We start from the raw sequence: 13,708 nt of genomic DNA on the forward strand, positions 1-13,708 counted from the left end.
TGATATCTGTTGAAGCACTGGCATGTGCCAGTCTCTCTCTGACTAACTGAACAGGCAGACCATGAGATCTGACTCTCTTCTCTGACGATGTGCTCTCACCCAGCAGGGGTTTTTATACTTCCCCTGGTCAGGTGGTAGCACCTCTCCAATCACACTCCAGCTTTTATAGCAGACAGATCATTGGCTAATTACATACATCAGTTAACTGTTGCCTTTCCAGCTGACAAATGACAAGTCTACTTTATTCTTTGAGTCAGTACAATCAAAAGGGATAACAAATTTGTATAAGTTTTATAATGTTTTCATACATGTACAAAAATTAAAACCTCCTGTACAAAAATTTAAACCTTCTGTTTGATTTCTGGTGCTAATAACTTTTTCATACTTTAGTGCACTGAGCTGTGGGTGGTGTCATTTTTTGCAACTTTTGATCATTTTAGGATCAGTTTTTATAGAATTTTTTTATATTTTTCAAAAGGGCAAAAAAGGGATTTTGGGCGCTATTTTTCGTTACAGGGTTAAAACGCAGTGAAAAAACGTTACTATAGTTTGATAGATCGGGCATTTTCGGATGCCCTAATGTGTTTATGATTTTTACTGTTTATTTATATTTATATCAGTTCTAAGGAAAGGGGATGATAAGAATTTTTAGATTAATATCATTTTTTTTTTTACCTTTTTAAAAAATTTTTTTACTATATTTCAGACCCTCTAGGTTGCCTGATTGTATATGGTAGGATCAATTTTCAAATCGCACAATGTGACAAACTGGTTAAAACGGGTCTTCAGAAGGTCAACCGATTGCCGCCCCCTGATGACATCATGGGGAGCGACAATCTTATTTTTGAAGCTGCCGGTAGCTATGGACGGGTTAACACCAGCGATCGGTGCTAGCCCCAAACGCGGGTGTTACTGGTAAGTGTTTGCTGCAATATGCAGCAAAGGCTTACCAGCTATGGAGAGGGCTCAGCCCATGAGCCCTCTCCAAGGACCCGCAGCCAACATTAATGGGTTAACATAGCTCCTCCCCTGTGTGATATCTCTGATGTGTAACAAGAACTGATTTCCAAATAAAACATTTCCCACATTAAAAACATGAAAAGGGCTTCTCCCCAGAGTGAATTTTCTGGTGCTGAAAACATAGGATTTCCGACTAAACAATTTCCCACATTCAGTACATAAAAAGGGCTTCTCCCCTGTGCGAGTTCTCTGATGTCTTCGAAGATCTGTATTCACAGAAAAACATTTCCCACAATCCGTACATGAGAATGGCTTCTCCCCTCCGTGAATTTTCGGATGTATAACAAGGTCTGATTTCCGACTAAAACATTTCCCACATTCTAGACATGAAATGGCTTCTCCCCTGTGTGCATTCTCTGATGCATAAGAAAGTGTTCTTTCCGACTAAAATATTTTGCACATTCAGTACATGAAAATGGCTTCTCCCCTGTGTGAATTTTCTGATGCTGAACAAAATTTGATTTTGTACTAAAACATTTCCCACATTCTGGACATGAAAATGGCTTCTCTCCTGTGTGAATTCTCTGATGATGAATAAAATTTGTTTTTGAACTGAAACATTTCCCACATTCTCGACATAAAAATGGCTTCTCGCCTGTGTGAATTCTCTGATGTTCAACAAGAACTGATTTTGCACTAAAACATTTCCCACATTCGGTACATGAAAATGGCTTCTCCCCTGTGTGAGTTCTCTTGTGTTTAAGAAGGAATGACTTTTTGCTAAAACAATTCCCACATTCATTACATGGATATGGTTTCTCTCCTGTATGAGTTCTTTTGTGTCTATTTAGATAGATTTTGTTTCCAAAAAATTTGCCACATTCTGGACATGAAAATGGCTTGTCACCTGTGTGAATTCTGAGATGGGTTTGAAGACAATATTTAAGACGAAAACATTTCCCACATTCAGTACATAAAAATGGTTTCTCTCCCGTGTGAACTCGATGATGTTCAATAAGTTTTGATTTACAACCAAAACATTTCCCACATTCAGTACATGAAAATGGCTTCTCCCCTGTGTGAATTTTCTGATGCTGAACAAAATTTGATTTTGAACTAAAACATTTCCCACATTCTGTACATAAAAATGGCTTCTCTCCTGTGTGTATTCTCTGATGTTCAACAAGACCTGATTTTGCACTAAAACATTTCCCACAATCAGTACATGAAAATGTCTTCTCCCCTGTGTGAGTTCTCACATGCTGATCAAGAATTGATTTCTGGGTAAAGTTTTCCTCACATTTTGAACATGACAAAATCTTTCCCTCTCGGTGACTTTGAAGATGAATGAGAAGATTTGATTCTTGACTGAAAGACTTCTCACATTTCAGACATGAAAACTGCCTCTTATCTCCATGATTTCCCTCCTCTGTGGAAAGATGTGACTGATTATCTTGTACTTCACCACAAGGAGATGAGGGGGGACGTCCATGGGAACCTCTTGTACTTTTAACGCCTGGAAAAAATATAACCAAGAAATTAAACTTATTTATTTTCCCAGTTACGAGCAGAAGTAAAGTGACATCATTTATAGTAATTAATATTACAATACGCTGCCATGTAATTAGTTCAAAATCCAATCAGATAGAAGTCATGAAACCTCGGGGAGAGATGATACTACAAGCCGGGCTATAAAGGCTGCAGTATGGTGCCGGCAGAAATAAGTCATCACATATAATAATCATCACTTGTAGGGTCTGCGGAGAGACGCATTTATAATTTGTACACTTTTTGTATTGGCTTTTATTCAGTATTAGACCGGCAGAGAGGAGAGGGAGAGGCGAAGCGAGGAGACAGATGGATTAGCCGGGCAGCAGAGTTGAGGATAGATTGGAGGGGCATCAGAGTTAAAGGAAACCTACCATTTCAAATCGTCGGTGTAAGCTGTAAACACCGAGCACCAGCTCAGGGTGAGCTGGTGCCGGTGCTTAGTTTCGTAAGTGTTATAAACCGCGGTATCGCTGTTTTAACACTTTTTAAACTTTATAGCAGAAGCAGTTTCTGGTGCTCGGTGTTTACAGCTTACACCAGCCATTTGAAATGGTAGGTTTTCTTTAAGGTCCATGCACACTAATGTATGGGGGCGTATATACGGCCCCAAGTTTAGTGCACCGAGCACTAATTAGTGATGAGCTGTCCCTTCAAATTCTAGAGTGCTTCCTAGGAAGCGGGAATGCGCGCGGTGCAGATCAGGAGAGGGGATTGAGGGGAGCAGGGGACCACGGGGAGACACGGGTGTGCCCGCGACCCGAGCCGTGGGTGCACCCGAGACCCAGAACAAGGCAGTACCCCCCCTTTTGGCCTTCCCTTCTTCTTGGTTTGGAGGAACCTTTGCAGGAGGCCAAGATGGAGAATGTTATCCTCAAGCTCCCATGATCTCTCCTCAGGCCCGAACCCCTTCCAGTCAACAAGGAAGAACCGCTTACCTCTCACTGTTTTCATGCCCAGAATCTCCTTTACCACAAACACATTGGAATCAGCCTCAGGAGAAGGCGGAGGAGGTTGCCAAGAAAAGCGGTTCAAGATGTCAGGTTTCAGGAGAGAGACATGGAAGGAGTTCAGGATGCGCATAGTGGGAGGAAGGCGGAGTTTGTATGCCACAGGGAATATGCGCTTCACCACATCGAAAGGCCCCAGAAAATGTGGTCTAAGCTTGTAGCTGGGGATTTTCAGTCAAACGTACCTGGACGAAAGCCACACCTTGTCACCCAGAGAGAAGACTGGGGGAGGCCTGCGTTACTTATTGGCTTGGTTTTTGGTGGGAGCAGACGCCCGAACTGACGAGTCTGTTCCCCGATAGACCTGAGGTCCTGCACCAACTCTTCCACCGCAGGAACATCCAAGGGAACAGACAGAGGAAGAAGTGGGTGTGGAGTTCGACCGTAAACAATAAAGAACGGGGCTGCCCCAGCAGACTCAGAGTGTTATAGGGGGAGTTAATGGAGAACTCTTCCTTTTGCAACAAAGTGGACCAGTTGTCTTGACGAGCAGAAACAAAATGACGAAGGTAACAGCCCAGAGTTTGGTTAACTCTCTCTACCTGTCCATTAGACTGCGGATGGTACGCAGAAGAGAAGTCCAAATTCACTTGCAGCTGATTACACAGAGATCTCCAGAATCGGGAGACAAACTGGACCCCTCGGTCCAAAACTATGTGCAACGGGAGTCCAAGTAGTCGAAAGATGTGGGTGAAGAACAGGCTGGCAAGGCAAGGAGCAGACGGCAGACATGGCAGCTTGACAAAATGAGACATTTTTGAGAACCGGTTAGCAACCAGATGACGGTATTCCCAGAGGAACATGGAAGGTCCATGACAAAGTCCATGGCCACGTGAGTCCACGGGCAGCTGGGTGTCGGCAACGGCATCAGGAGACCAGCGGGTTTGAGGCATGATGGCTTATTACGAGCACAGGAGGTGCAGGAACCTACAAAATCCTGCACGTCCTGGATCAGATCTGGCCACCCGTAGTAATGGGAAATGAGGGCTACAGAGAGCTGCACCCTAGGATGCCCAGCCACATGAGAGCAAGTCCCCAAGACAAAATCTTTTTTAAGGGCAGGTTGGACATAAGTCTTGCCCAGTGGGAGTTGCCTGAGGTCCACTGGAGCGGCCACAACCAGCTGTTCGGGAGGGATGATATGCCGAGGAGCCGGTTCTTCCCCACTAACATCAGAGGCACGAGAGAGAGCATCCGCCTTGATGTTCTTCTCTGCAGGACGCTGGGCTGTCTGGAGATACAGGAGATTCTTATGATCCGTATACACGCAGATCGGAAGGCAAGCTCCCTCCAAAAGATATCGCCATTCTTTCAGGGCAACCTTAATGGCCAGAAGTTTTATATCTCCTATAGAGTAACTTCTCTCTGAGGGTGAAAATGTTTTGAAGAAGAAACGCACGTGAGAGTTCAGCCCTTAGGCCCTTTTTGGGTGAGCACTGCCCCAGCACCTACTGAGGATGCATCCACCTCTAGATGAAAGGACTTCTTCGTGTCAGGCCTTGTGAGAACTGGAGCTGAAGCAAAGGCAGACTTTAACCTTGAGAAGGCCTCTTTAGCTGCCAGGGGCCACAGGCGGGGATTGGTGCCCTTCTTGGTGAACGACACGATGGGAGACACCAGAGCAGAGAAATGTGGGATAAACTGCCGGTAATAGTTCGCAAAACCTCTGGATCACTTGTTCTTTGTCGGAGATTATGTAGCTGAGGAAAGGAAGACTCCGTTGGTGAAACAGACACTTCTCGAGCTTGGCATAGAGATGCTTAGCCTGTCAGTGGACAAGAACTTGCCATACGCGGGACTGGTTGGTCTCGAGGTCTGGGGAGAACATCAAGATGTAATCTAGGTAGACCACGACACACGTATACAGCAGATCTCTGAAGATGTCATTGAAAAACTCCTGGAAGACAGCTGGAGCATTACATAGTCCAAATGGCATCACAAGGTACTCAAAATGTCCATCTCAGGTTGCAGATCCAGATGAGGTTGTAGGCCCAACGAAGGTCCAGCTTGGAGAAAATCTTGGAGCCGCGCAGGCGGTCAAAGAGCTCTATGATCAACGGAAGAGGGTAACGATTCTTAACCGTGATCTTGTTACGTTTTTCTTGGTCACAAAAAAGAACCCTGCACCAGCTGGAGAGAAGGACTCACGTATAAACCCTCTCTGCAGGTTCTCTTTAGTATACTCTGACGTGGCAGCAGTCTCGGGTACGGAAAGGGTACATCCGACCCCGGAGAGGAGAGGTACCCGGCAACAAATAAATAGGGCAGTCGTAGGGACGATGTGGTGGCAATGTCTCGGGCTGCTTCTTAGAAAGTCCCGGTAACATGTAGTTAGGGCCTCTACAGTCTTAGGAGTCACGGAGAAGGCCAGGTTGGGCACTGGCCGAGACGCTTCCATACAGCGGGACTGACACTCTGGACCCCAATGAAGAATCTCCCCCATCATCCAGTTGAGAACGGGTGCATGAAGCTGCAACCACGGAAGACCCAGAAAGAGGGAGGAGGTAGAGTGGGGTAGCACGTAGAAGGACAGCCTCTCTTTATGTAGAGCACAGACTTGCAGGGAGTGTGGTACATGACTGGATCCGCTGACCGAGGAGATTACCAGAGGCTTCTTGAGAAGGACCACAGGGAGGTGTTGCAAGTAGACCAGGGCGGCATCCACAAAGTTCCCCTGCGGAACCAGAGTCCAAGAGACCTGAAAGCAGAGACCTGGATCTGGGTGCAGGTGCCAATGCTGAGGAGCACAGGAATAGTCAGGCGTGGAGAAGCTTGGCTCACACCTAGGGACGCTTCTCCCAAGAACCCTAGGTACTGGCATTTCCCGAACGTTCGTCGGGAAAGCTCCTGGAGAGAGAGTCGAGTTCTGTCCACCTGCATAGGCTCTTCTTGTTAAGATTGGGTAACACAAAAGACAGGGGATAGTGTGCCCTGAGCTTGCCCCAACCTCTGTCCCTTCCTATAGCCCCCCCACGCTAAACCGTGGGGCGACTACTTGAAGACTCGAAATACACTGATAAGTGTGCGAAGGGAAACACAGACTGACAAACATAAAACACAAAAGAATAGTAAACTAGCCGGATTCACAATGAGAGGGTACGTCAATAGCAAAATCAGTAGGCAAAGAGTCAATGTCAAAAAAACGAGCCGAGGTCACAACCATACAGATACAGAGCAAGTCAAACCTAATGCCGAGAGCGAGTGGAAAAGGGATTTCAAACACTGGCAGGTGACTAGTGAAGCTGCAATTTATGCAGCCAGAATTCCACCTCCAGAACCTGATAGGAGCTGGACAGCTTCTGGGAATTAACCCCTCATGGTGCAGAACAACCAGGCACCAAGCAGAGGTAGCACAAGTCCCAGCAGTTCCGAACACAACTCCTAGACAGCGCGAGATTTTAGCAGCCGCTGACCGGGACGAGAGGTGGAGTTTGCGCGGATACGCGCCGGGGTTCGGAGAACGCTGCTGGCACCACCAGAAGAACCAGAAGTCCCAGCACTTTCCCTAGCGAACCTGACACTTCTGCAGACGGTTCGGCCAGAAGATGTAGCGGCCTTTGGAAAGCAGGAGCCAGGCGTGGTAAACGTTTTGGATGGACTTGATGTTGTTCATGACGTAACTTCTCGGTACATTCCCTAAACCTCACGTCAATCCGAGTGGCTAAGGAGAGGAGACCACTCGGTGTGGACGGCAGGTCACGAGTGGCCAATGCATCCTTTACTTGAGCAGGGCCAGGGTACTGAACTGGACAGCATAATCTCCTATGGATAAGTCGCCTTGGCGCAGGTTCAACAATGCGATCTCAGCAGAGAACACGGACCGGAACTCTGCCAGAAATGCTGTGAAGGTAGCCGTGACCGGGTCGTCTCTGTCCCAGAGAGGGGTAGCCCAGGCCAGGGCATTTTCGGAGAGAAGGCTGAGGATAAATGCCAAATGGATCGCTCCGTAACCAAGATGAGACTGCAGGGGTTCTACGTGCAGGGAGCACTGGGTTATAAAGCCCCTGCACAGCTTGGGATCTACATCATATTTCCTGGGCATAGACAGCCGTAGCCTGGGTTCTACGACAGGAAGACTAGCCGGGGTGGCAGAAATCACGGGAGCAGCTTCAGGAACCTGTTGCTGATGCCGAGAGACTAGCAGCTGGCATTGACTGGTTTCAGCTGTTCACGTTGTGCAGCAATCTGCCGGGATTAATGGACCAAGATATTGGCAAGATCAGGCCGACCGGGAAGTGGAACCTCGGCAGGATCCATTGCCGAATCTTACTGTCAGGATCCGGGAGGAGTGGATCCTCTGGACCACTGCGGGAGGTGGTACTAGCAGACACCTGGGACTGGAATTGAAGTGGCACCTGGTCTTCACCAGAGCCCGCTGCAAAGTGGGATGGTCTTGCTACAGCGAGGTACCCCCAGGTCATTCCACAGGGTCGACTAGCCTGCGGTGGCAGACAAGGTCAAGGTAACTTAGCAGGAGACAGTCTCGTGGTCAGCTTCCGGCACAGGGTCAGAGCAGGCGGTAGAGATGCAAGGTCAAGTCCAATCCAGGGTCAGAAACGGGAGGTCCAGGGAGATGGGAATGGGAACACAGGCATACGGGACACAGGAACGAAGGAACACAGGAATGCAGGACACAGGAACACAGGAACACAGGAGAAGGTCCACACAGGAACATGGAAACACAGGAGAAGGAATATCGCTGGGGAGCTTTCTCTAAGGCGTAGGCCCCAAAATCCGGCAGGCTTTGCAGGAAGAGGCAGGCTTAAATAGGTTTCCTGAAAATGGCCAGCACCAATTAGTGGTGCGCTGGCCCTTCAAATCCTAGTGTACCAGCACGTGCGCCTTAGGAAGCGGGAACGCGTGAGCCCAGCTGCTGGAGCAGGAACGTAGATGGGTAAAGTATTGAGGGGAGCCGGGGACCGTGGGGAGACAGGTGTTATTACAAAGAACAAATGACGGGGTGGATTTCAATATGATCTTTTCAACAACTATGGATAGACTAAATCCTGCGTATGTGAAGCGCAAAACGGACCGCTGCCATCAGTGGGCTCCTGCTGTTATACTCCCTCCCTGCAATATTGTTTTTACACAAGTAAGGAATAAAGATTTGACTTATTTGCCAGGTCTACTATTTCTTCTTTCCTTCCATGTTTTGTTTTTGTTTAAAACATGTTATGGCCATAGCAAACAATCTGACCAGTTTTGAATGCTACATGGACCCATGTTTGGCACATGGGAGTATATATCACAGTTAACCAGAAGTTAGTACCGCAAGACGGTCCCACCGCTGTTTTAGATCACATCATCAAAACGTATATTACACAGAATAATGTAAAAACACAGAAGACAGGAATGAGGATGCTCAAATAATATACATTAAATCATTTTCGTAGTTTAATCCTCTAGGAGTGCGAGTCTCAAGGGTGAGGATCCAAAAGGCTTCCCTTGCATTAACCTGGCACCAATCTCCTCCTCCCTTTGATTTGAGAACCTTCTCAATAGGAATAACTTAAGTGAATGTATTTCTTGAAAGTGTCTGGAAGCTCCAGACAGACTTGTAGAGACAATAATAGAAGCAACCGAAGAGAATGAAGCTCCAGACAAATGTTCGGCTAAAGATTTATTTAAGTTTCCATATGGTGCTTCCCACTTATTGTAGGAGAGAAGTGGTGCAATACATGATGTAAATGAGATGATGAGTCACAGTTTATGAAGCTGTTTATCTGACAAATTCTGGACGTGACTCTTGATCTATAAGTATATTGGGGGTCATTTACTAAGGGCCCGATTCGCGTTTTCCCGATGTGTTACCCGAATATTTCCGATTTGCACCCATTTTCCCTGTATTGCACCGGGTTTTTGGCGCACGCAATCAGATTGTGGCGTATCGGCGCCGTCATGCACGTGACGGAAACAGGGGGCGTGGCCGAATGAAAACCTGACCGATTCGGAAAAAACACTGCATTTAAAAAAAAAAAAAAGTGTTGCTCGGCATGCGCTTACCTTCACTCGGTGTACTCCAGTGCATTCCGATGCTCTTCAGCGCAGCAGCGACATCTAGTGGACGTCGGAGGAACTGCCTTAGTGAATCGCCGGAAGACCCGAATCCACCGCAGAGAAAGCGCCGCTGGATCGCTATTGGGCCGGGTAAGTAAATCTGCCCCATTGCACTTGAAACTGCCTTTTAGGGATAGCCAGTTAGTTTTGGCAGTATTTTCATGGAACTGGTTCGTGACCAGTATATGGCCCAAGTGTTGGACCTTGTCGACGCATATCGACAAGCCTTCTGAAGAATCGCGGCTAGAATATTGTTTTGGTATAAAATGGGTACATTATGTTTAAAGGGGTTATCCAGGTTTTAAAAATTACTTATGGCCGGGCTGGGGAGGGCTAGTTAAACATAATAAACATGTACTTACCTCGTCCCGCGCAGCTGATGTCCCGCGCCGCGGTCCCTTCGATCCGTGCCCCTGTTTGTTTACAGGGGCACGGAAGCCGTGCACAGGGAGCTTCCGGTCCGCGATGTGGCCTTTCCTCCCATCCGTACCTATCTCTCAGCGTTGTAAGCGCTGGGAGATGGTGTCGGATGGGAGCTTCCGGCCGGCCTGAAGCTCCCTGTGCGCACTTGTAACGAAACCGGCGCACAGAGAAGACCAGCCGCGGCGCCGGACATCGGCAGCACCGGACGAGGTAAGTACATGTTTATTGTGTTTAAATAGCCCTCCCCAGCCCGGCCATAACAAATTTTTTAAACCCGGATAACCCCTTTAATGACAGATTTGATCTGATGATATTGTTTGGTTTAGCTGGTTACAAAAGTAACATTTCTTTCATTCTTGTTTGAGTAAGTCTTTTTGATACGTTGTATAGAAGGTGAGTTCTGTCTTGTTGGAAATTAAGGAGGCAGTTCTTAATAAGTCATGCTTATTATATCTGTCATGGATGCACCCGCGATCCTTGTCGTGGATCGAGGGCACACCCGTGCCCCCCGGCCTGGACTTGCCTCTCCACAAGCCTGCTTCCCGACTAGGCCGCATCCTCGCTCCTGATGCCAGGCCTTGCGCGCTGTCTCTCTCAGCCTTGAAGGGTCACTGTCCTCCCGAGTGGCTCTGGCTAATCTGGCTCAGCCCTTATAATCCGGCACCTCCCTTCTTTCCTTCCTGGCCGGATCTTCAGCATTCCAATGGAACATCGAAGTTTTCCACACCTCGCTTCCCACAGCGGTTCCTCCTGAAGAAGAAAGCCCGTTAGCGTTTCCAGATGCTTTCCTCTCTTCCAGCGTGTCCAGAGGCCTCCGTGTTCCATCAGCGTGTCCAGAGGCCTCCGTGTTCCATCAGCGTGTCCAGAGGCCTCCGTGTTCCATCAGCGTGTCCAGAGGCCTCCGTGTTCCATCAGCGTGTCCAGAGGCCTCCGTGTTCCATCAGCGTGTCCAGAGGCCTCCGTGTTCCATCAGCGTGTCCAGAGGCCTCCGTGTTCCATCAGCGTGTCCAGAGGCCTCCGTGTTCCATCAGCGTGTCCAGAGGCCTCCGTGTTCCATCAGCGTGTCCAGAGGCCTCCGTGTTCCATCAGCGTTTCCAGAGGCCTCCGTGTTCCTCCAGCGTTTCCAGAGGCCTCCGTGTTCCTCCAGCGTTTCCAGAGGCCTCCGTGTTCCTCCAGCGTTTCCAGAGGCCTCCGTGTTCCTCCAGCGTTTCCAGAGGCCTCCGTGTTCCTCCAGCGTTTCCAGTGGCCTCCGTGTTCCATCAGCGTTTCCAGTGGCCTCCGTGTTCCATCAGCGTTTCCAGTGGCCTCCGTGTTCCATCAGCGTTTCCAGACGCCTCCGTGTTTCCTGTCTCCAGCATTCCCATATGCTCCTGGTGGTTCCTTTCTTCCAGTATTCCCTGATGCCTCCAAGCCACCAACTCTCCTCCAAGAACCTCTCCATTCCTGCCCGCCTGGGCCCTGTGCCAGCTACTGCCTGCTGTGAGTTCCAGCTCATCCTGTCAAGCTGCTTTCCTGCTGTCATCCCAAGCTCGGACTGTGTCCTTTATCGCTGTCATCCCTGGCTGCCACCCCGGGTTTAGTCGCACCTGTGGAACGACATGGTGGCACCCCGCCGCAGCAAGACCAACCCGACTTTCCACCCAGCTACTCCCAAGTACCTTCGGTCGTCTGTGTGACTGTTACAATATCCTACCCCTGGTGCCTGACAGTAAGATTCGGGGCATGGATCCTGCCATGATTCTGCTACCTGACCTAGCTGATCTTACGACCATCGTGGTCCCAGCAGATTGCTGCACAAGGTCAACTTGGACAAGTCACCGCCATGTTGCAGCAATTGGTGGCTACTCAGCAGCAGTGTAAAGTTCCTGTGGCTCCTCCTGCTACTCCGGTTGACCTACCTTCCACTGAACCTAGGTGAGACTCTCCATGCCATCCAAGTATGATCGGAACCCCAAGTTGTGCAAGGGCTTGATCACTCAGTTCTCCTTGCACATTGAACTTATGCCGACACAGTTAGTCATAGAATGGTCTAAGGTAGCTTTCATTATCAGCTTCCTCTCCGGGGAGGCCCTGGCATAGGCTACTTCCCTCTGGGACAGGAAAGACCCAGTAACAGCTTATATTACCTCCTTCACTGAGTTCCAATCCTTTTTTGAGGAACCTGCACGGGCGTCTTCTGCCGAGACTGCACTGCTAAACCTGCATCAAGGGGACTCATCTGTCGGTGATTACGTGGTTTGGATCCGTACCCGGATCTCTGAGCTAGCCAGGAACAAAGCAGCCCTGGTCGCAACCTTTAAAAAGGGACTTTCTGGATAGGTTAAGGACGCACTGTCTGCACGTGACCTGCCATCTCTGAGTGGTTTCATCTCTCTGGCCACCCAAATTGACATCCTGTTTATGGAGCGCTCTGAGGAGCAACGTCTCAAACAAGTGCAAGTCAGAGCCTGACGTTTGCCCCGTCTGGCTCCTGCCTTCCAAAACCCCCTTCAGCCACCTGCCGTGTAGCTCAGCTGTCTCCCAGGAGCGTTCCTGGCAACGACAGGAGAACCTCTGTCTCTATTGTGCTAACCCAGAACACTTCCTTCAGACTAACCACCGCACAGACTGGGAAATGCACACACCTAGGGTTCTTGGAAGAAGCGTCCCTAGGTGTGAACAAAGCTTCTACACATCTGAACATACCTGTCTTACTCAGCTCCGGGACAGGTAATCAGTATCAAGCCTCTGCCATCCTGGATTCCGGTTCAGCAGGAAACTTTGTGGATTCTCCATGACCCGGTCCGGTACCGCACTGAACCCCTATGTCTGCAAGTGGGGGCCTTGCACAAGGAGAGACTTTCATTTCATGTGCTAACCCGGTACACCTCCTCAGTTCTTCTGGGACTTTCGTTGCTGCTGCGCCACGCACTGGTGTTCAACTGGCAGACCGGTGAAGTTCTCCAAAAGGGACTGGTATGCCAGTCACGCTGTTTGGAGCTACCTTTTCCCGTCTCTCTCCATCGTGTCTTCTCCGATGTCCTCCGAGCCTCTGGTGGGTCTTCCTGTACCATATTTGGACTTTGCCGACATCTTTTCGGAGAAGTAAGCTTTGCCACCGCATCGTCCCAACGACTGTCCTATTGACCAGCTGCTGGGCACATTTCCTCCACAGGGTTGTGTGTACCCACTGTCTGTGCCTAAGACCACAGCGATGTCGGCCTACGTGAAAGAGAGCCTGCAGAGGGTGGTTAATAAGCAAGTCTGCTTCTCCTGACGGCGCAGGGTTATTCTTTGTGGCCAAGAAGGATGGGTCACTCCGTCCATGCATAGACTATTAAGGCCTTAACAAAATCACTGTGAAGAACTGTTATCCGTTGCCATTGATCACAGAACTTTTCGACTGCTTACTTGGAGCCAAGGTCTTTACCAAACTAAACTTGCGTGGGGCGTATAACCTCATCTGTATCCACAAAGGCGATGAGTGGAGGACTGCCTTCAATACTCATGATGGGCACTTTCAGTATCTATTCACGCCATGGCAAGTCCATTTAAAGGCCAATCGCCTTTACGCCAAACTTGAGAAGTGCCAGTTCCACCAGAAGAACCTTCCGTTCCTCGGGTACATCATCTCGGACATCTTGGTCGGCGGTTCTTCAGTGGCCTTGTCCAGTAGGACTTCGTGCTATACAGAGATTAATGGGCTTCGCCAATTACTACAGACAGTTTAT

At 48.9% G+C, this 13,708-nt stretch overlaps 2 protein-coding genes and 1 pseudogene across 2 annotated transcripts in view; 1 reads left to right on the plus strand and 2 right to left on the minus strand.

Moving 5' to 3' along the window:
• Nucleotides 1–13,708, minus strand: part of LOC140119845 (uncharacterized) — a 403,197-nt gene that overhangs the window by 348,292 nt on the left and 41,197 nt on the right. The window lies entirely within an intron of this gene.
• Nucleotides 1–13,708, plus strand: part of LOC140116889 (uncharacterized) — a 448,339-nt gene that overhangs the window by 223,932 nt on the left and 210,699 nt on the right. The window lies entirely within an intron of this gene.
• LOC140119966 (uncharacterized) overlaps nt 998–13,708 on the minus strand; it is a 72,006-nt pseudogene continuing 59,295 nt past the window's right edge.

Source organism: Engystomops pustulosus, chromosome 2 (genome assembly GCF_040894005.1).
Source record: "Engystomops pustulosus chromosome 2, aEngPut4.maternal, whole genome shotgun sequence".
Taxonomy (NCBI): Eukaryota; Metazoa; Chordata; class Amphibia; order Anura; family Leptodactylidae; genus Engystomops; species Engystomops pustulosus.